This window comes from Lissotriton helveticus, chromosome 3_1 (genome assembly GCF_964261635.1).
Source record: "Lissotriton helveticus chromosome 3_1, aLisHel1.1, whole genome shotgun sequence".
NCBI lineage: Eukaryota > Metazoa > Chordata > Amphibia > Caudata > Salamandridae > Lissotriton > Lissotriton helveticus.
In genome coordinates this window covers 368,541,396-368,547,015 of record NC_136061.1, presented here as the reverse complement: position 1 = coordinate 368,547,015, position 5,620 = coordinate 368,541,396, and the positions used below count along the sequence as shown (strand labels likewise).

Genomic DNA, 5,620 nt, shown 5'->3' with positions numbered 1-5,620 from the left:
GGCCCGAGGTTATCTAGGGTCACCAAAGTGGCCGGGCGAGCCCGGATTGGTCTTGGTCTGATAAATGCACACATCCCGGGAGGTCAGCGCTCGTCTGCATGTATTAGCTCTAGAATTACCACAGTTACCCAAGTAACAGATGGAGCAATCAAAGGAACCATAACTGATTAATGAGCCATTCGCAGTTTCACTGTACCAGGGGAAGGATCCTACCCGCCTGGGCAGCAGGGCTCACTGGAGGGGTGTGGAGAGGTGCGGTTACATGGGCACCGGCAGGCCCAGCAGTCTCCCTGGGAGGGAGAGGCAGGCCGAGGCGCAGCCTGAGCAAGACGCAGGGGTGCTGGAGCCTGGCAGCGGCGGCACCCCTCCGAACGGTCATTACGAACTGCTGTGGACATGTGCTGGGCAGAGAGGGGTGACAGCGTGGGGCCTGCGGACCTGCTGGGCAGCAGCATCCAAGGACCTGGTGCCACCCGACCCCTTCCGTTCTGGTCAGACCACTTGGGGGCATGAGCTGCCGGGCCGCTCGGCCTTCACTCTGCTGGGTAGGGTAAAGGGCCTCCCACCAGGCGGCAGGCCCTCGAGTCAGACAGTCCATGCGCGGTGGAAGCGCTTTGCTTGAAACGATAGCCAAGGGTGGCCAAGCAGTCCATCCCTAAACGGACCGAGAGTGCCCAATCGATCAGAGTACAGCTGGGGAATCCCCATGGCAGGCCACCCTGCGCAGGTGGTATGCTGAATTGGCATCCCTGCATGCTCCCAGGGCAAGCAGACTCGGAGAAAAAGGACCATCGGGAAGGGGCTGAGAGGCAGGTGCGTACCTGGGCCCCCGGGGTCCCGATGGGCGGGCCCAGGTTCTGCCTTCCCCTGTTTCAGAATCACCAGACCTCATGGAGGTCTGATTGGTCCTCTCCCTAGTAATCCGGAGGAAAATTACCCCCTTTCTTGTAACCCGTGCACACGAAGTGACAAAGGGGACCCAAGGCGCGAAAGTACACGACCTCCTGGAGCACTCACTCGGATCGGGGAGGCAAATGAGCCCTCATCAGGACTTCCAGGGAAGCCTGGCCATCTGGTCACCCCATAGGAAAGCATTGCGTGCGGCCAGATGGCCGAGGGGATAGGTGCGACCAGATGGCTGAGGGGACAGGTGTGACCAGATAGCCGAGGGGACAGGTGTGACCAGATGGCCGGGCACAAAAGGGAAGCCATCTGGTCGCTCTGTGTCCCAACGAAAGAGTGAGCGGGTGCTGATGCATGGGGCACCGGAGGCCCAGGGCCTCAGTTGGGCCCCAGCCATGTAGGCTGCGAGGGGGACCCGACTGGCCCTCTGACACCTTAACAAGCAGGGAGACCTGCACGGGACTGATGGACCCCTGTCCTGGGCTCTCGGTGGAGGAGCAGGCCGGAGGACAGGGCCCAGGGCCGGAGCACCCTACCCGCAGGGGAAAGCCTCCCCGGGCCTGCGGGACCTTGATCGGGCACCCTGCCACGGGGCAGGATGAGGACGGAGCCCGGAGTGGGGAGGCCACCCTCCCCGGGACGCAGGGACCTCCTGAACCCAGCCGAGCAAGGGGAGGCTCCCCGGGCACGATGGAACCCCGTCCCTGGTCTTTGGCAGGGCAGCAGGCCGGGGGATGGGGCCCAGGGCTGGAGCACCCGAGCCGGGGCCTGGCAGGCCCCTGGACCCAGCCGGGGCTCCCGGGCCCAGAGGCGAAGGGAAAGCCTCCCCTGGCCTGCGGCACCTCGTTCAGGCACCCTGCCACGCAGCAGGACCAAAGACGAAGCCTGTGGTGGGGAGGCCGCCCTCCCCAGGGCCCCTGGACCCAGTCCAGCAGGGGGAGGCTCCCCGGGCTCGCCGGACCCCATCCAGGGCAGTCTGCCACACGCCGGACACAGGGACGGACCCAGGGCTGGGGCAGGATCCTGGCCCGTCCAGCTGCCAGCTGAGGACCGCTAGGCCTAAAGGGGTCTCAGAGTACCTTGTCCCTAGTAATCCGGAGGAAGGCTACCCCCCTTTCTGGTAACCTGTGCGCGCAGCAAGACTGAGGGGACCCTAGGCGCGGAAGCACCTGACCTACTTGAGCCCTCGCTGGGAATCAGGGAGGCAAATGAGCCCTCATCGGGACTTTCAGGGCGGCCCAGCCATCTAGTCGCCCCATTGGAACGCATTGCGTGCGACAAGATGGCCGAGGAGAAAGGTGCGACCAGATGTCCGGGACTGAGCCTTCGCCGTAGGGCTCTCGCCTGCCCACGCAGGGCTCGGGGGATACGCTTCCCAGGGGCTCAGAGACCCCGACTGGGCCTTGGGCATGGGGAGGACCACCGCACCTCTCGGGCCCGGACATCCGGGGGAGGACTGCCTGGGACCCATGGAGCCCGTCCCAGGCTCTTTGCCACGCTGCGGGCTGGAGAAGGGAGCCCCGGGCACCTGGGATGTGTTGCCCGGGCATAGCCCATTTGTTCCCTGGAAGAGAACTGCCATCCCGGGAGGGGTGTTCCAGCATACCCTGCCCTTAGTAATCCAGAGGAAAGCTACCCCACTTTCTGGGAACCCTTGCGTACCGAGTGACGGAGGGGACCCAGCCTTCTGGAGCCCTGGCTGAGATCGGGGAGGCGAATGGGCCCCCATCGGGACTTCCAGGGTGGCCCGGCCATCTGGTTGCCCCATTGGAAAGCATTGCTTGCGAGCAGATGGCCAGGACCGAAAGGGCTCCTATCTGTCTTCCCGGTAGCGCTCCCGCCTGCCCTAGCAGAGCTCTTGGGCTCGGCTTCCCGGGGGCTCGTGGACATCAGTTGGGCCTCAGGCACAGGGAGGACCACCGGAGCTCTCGGGCCCAGACGCCCAGGGGAGGACTGCCCGGGACCCATGGAGCCCGTCCCGGGCAATTTTGCCATGCCGTGGGCCGGAGGAGGGAGCCTTCGGACGGAGGGGAGGTGTTGTCCTGGCATAGCCCACCTGGTCCCCGGCAAAGAACCACCAGCCCGGGAGGGGTGTCACAGTATACCCTGCCCCTACTAATCTGGAGGAAAGCTACCCCTCTTTCTGGGAACCCGTGCACACCGCGAGACTCAGGGGACCCAGGTGGGAAGGTGCCTGACCTCCTGGAGCCCTGGTTGGGACTTGGGAGGCAAATGAGCCCCCATCGGGACTTCCAGGGCAGCCCGGTCATCTGGTCGCCCCATTGGAAAGCATTGCGTGCGACCAGATGGCCGAGGGGAAAGGTGCAAACAGATGGCTGGGACTGAAAGGACTCCCATATGCCCACCCTGAGCCTTTGCGGTAGGGCTCCTGCCTGCCCACGCAGGGCTCGGAGGCTCCGCGTCCAGGAGGGCTCAGGGAACCCAGCTGGGGAGAACTACCGGAGCTCTCGGGCCCGGACACACGGGGAGGACTGCCTGGGACCTATGGAGCCCCTCCCGGGCACTTTGCCACGCCCTGCGCCGGAGGAGTGAGCCCCCGGATGGAGGGGAAGTGTTGTCTGTGCATAGGCCATCTGGTCCCCGGCAAAGAACCGCCAGCCTAGGGGGTGGTGTTCCGGCATACCCTGCCTATACTAATCCGGAGGTAAGCCAACCCTCTTTCTGGGAACGCGTGCGCACCAAGAGACTCAGGGGACCCTAGGCCCGGACGCACCAGACTTGCTGGAGCCCTGGCCGAGATTGGGGAGGCAAATGAGCACCCATCGGGACTTCCAGGGCAGCCCAGCCACCTGGTCGCTCCATTGGAAAGCATTCCGTGCGATCAGATGGCCAAGGGGAAAGGTGCAGGACCAAAAGGACTCCCATCTGCCCGCCCGAGCCTTCGCGGTAGGGCTCCCGCCTGCCCACGCAGGGCTGGGGGGATTCACTTCCCAGGGGCTCAGAGAACCCGACTGGGCCTTGGGCATGGGGAGGACCACCGGAGCTCTTGGGTCCGGACGTCCGGGGGAGGACTGCCTGGGACCCATGGAGCCCGTCCCAGGCTCTTTGCCATGCTGCGGGCTGGAGAAGGGAGCCCCGGACGCCTGGGAGGTGTTACCCGGGTATAGCCCATCTGTTCCCCGGCAGAAAAATGCCAGCCCGGGAGGGGTGTTCCGGCATACCCTGCCCTTAGTAATCCGGAGTAAAGCTACCCCACTTTCTGGGAACCCGTGCGAACCGAGTGACGGAGGTGACCCAGGGCGCAGAGGCGCCCAACCTCCTGGAGCCCTCGCTGAGATCGGGGAGGGCGAATGGGCCCCCATTGGGACTTCCAGGGCAGCCCGCCCATCTGGTTGCCCCTTTGGAAAGCATTGCCTGCGACCAGATGGCCGAGGGGAAAGGTGTGACCAAATGGCCAGGACCGAAAGGACTCCTATCTGTCTTCTACGAGCCGAGCCTTCCCGGTAGGGCTCCCGCCTGCCCTAGCAGGGCTAGTGGGCTCGGGGACCCCGGCTGGGCCTCAGGCACAGGGAGGACCACCGGAGCTCTCGGGCCCAGCCGCCCGGGGAGGAATGCCCGGGATCCATGGAGCCCGTCCCAGGCACCTTGCCATGCCGTGGGCCGGAGGAGGGAGCCGCCGGACGGAGGGGAGGTGTTGTCCTGGCATAGCCCACATGGTCCCCGGCAAAGAACCGCCAGCCCGGGAGGGGTGTCACGGCATACCCTGCCCCTACTAATCCAGAGGAAAGCTACCCCTATTTCTGGGAACCCTTGAGCACGAAAGTACACGACCTCCTGGAGCCCTGGCTGGGATTGGGGTGGCAAATGAGCACCCATCGGGACTTCCAAGGCAGCCCGGCCATCTGGTCGCCCCATTGGAAAGCATTCTGTGCAACCAGATGGCCGAGGGGAAAGGTGCAACCAGATGGCCGGGACCGAAAGGACTTTCATCTGCCCGCCCGAGCCTTCACGGTAGGGCTCCCACCTGCCCACGCAGGGCTCTGGGGCTCCACGTCCAGAGGGGCTCGGGGACCCCGGCTGGGCCTCAGGCACGGGGAGGACCACCGGAGCTCTCGGGCCCGGACGCCTGGGGGAGGATTGCCCGGAGTTACCGGGCACTTTGGCACCCCGTGGACCAGTGGGGGGAGCCCCGGACGGAGGGAAGGTGTTGTTCTGGCATAGACAATCTGGTCCCCGGCAAAGAACAGCAAGCCCGGGGATTGGTGTTCCGGCATTCCCTGCCCCTACTAATCGAGAAGGAAAGCTACCCCTCTTTCTGGGAATCTGTGCGCACCAAGAGATTCAGGGGACCCTAGGCCCGGACATGCCCGACCTCCTGGAGCCCTGGCTGGGATCGGGAAGGCAAATGAGCCCTCATCTGGACTTCCAGGGCAGCCCGGCCATCTGGTCGCCCCATTGGAAAGCATTGCGTGCGACCAGATGGCCGAGGGGAAAGGTGCGATCGGGGCTGTGTACCGGGCACATGGACACTACACATGCCGCACAGGCCGCAGGATGGGCGCTCCCACACCCCAGTCTCTGACCGAAACCCAGGCCCCGGGACAGGTCCCGGCTTCTCAACCCAGCAATGCCGGGGAGATCGGAGAGCCTGCCCGTGCTAGAGGGACCCCTGTCCCGGGCACACAGACCCTCAGGACGTGCGCTTGTTTTTCACACATTTTTTCCTTAATTCTGCAAAAGTGGCGTAACGAAATTT

General features: G+C 64.8%; 1 pseudogene; it reads right to left on the bottom strand.

Moving 5' to 3' along the window:
• LOC144825433 (18S ribosomal RNA) overlaps positions 1-260 on the bottom strand; it is a 1,778-nt pseudogene extending 1,518 nt beyond the window's left edge.
• Positions 261-5,620: the final 5,360 nt, after the last annotated feature.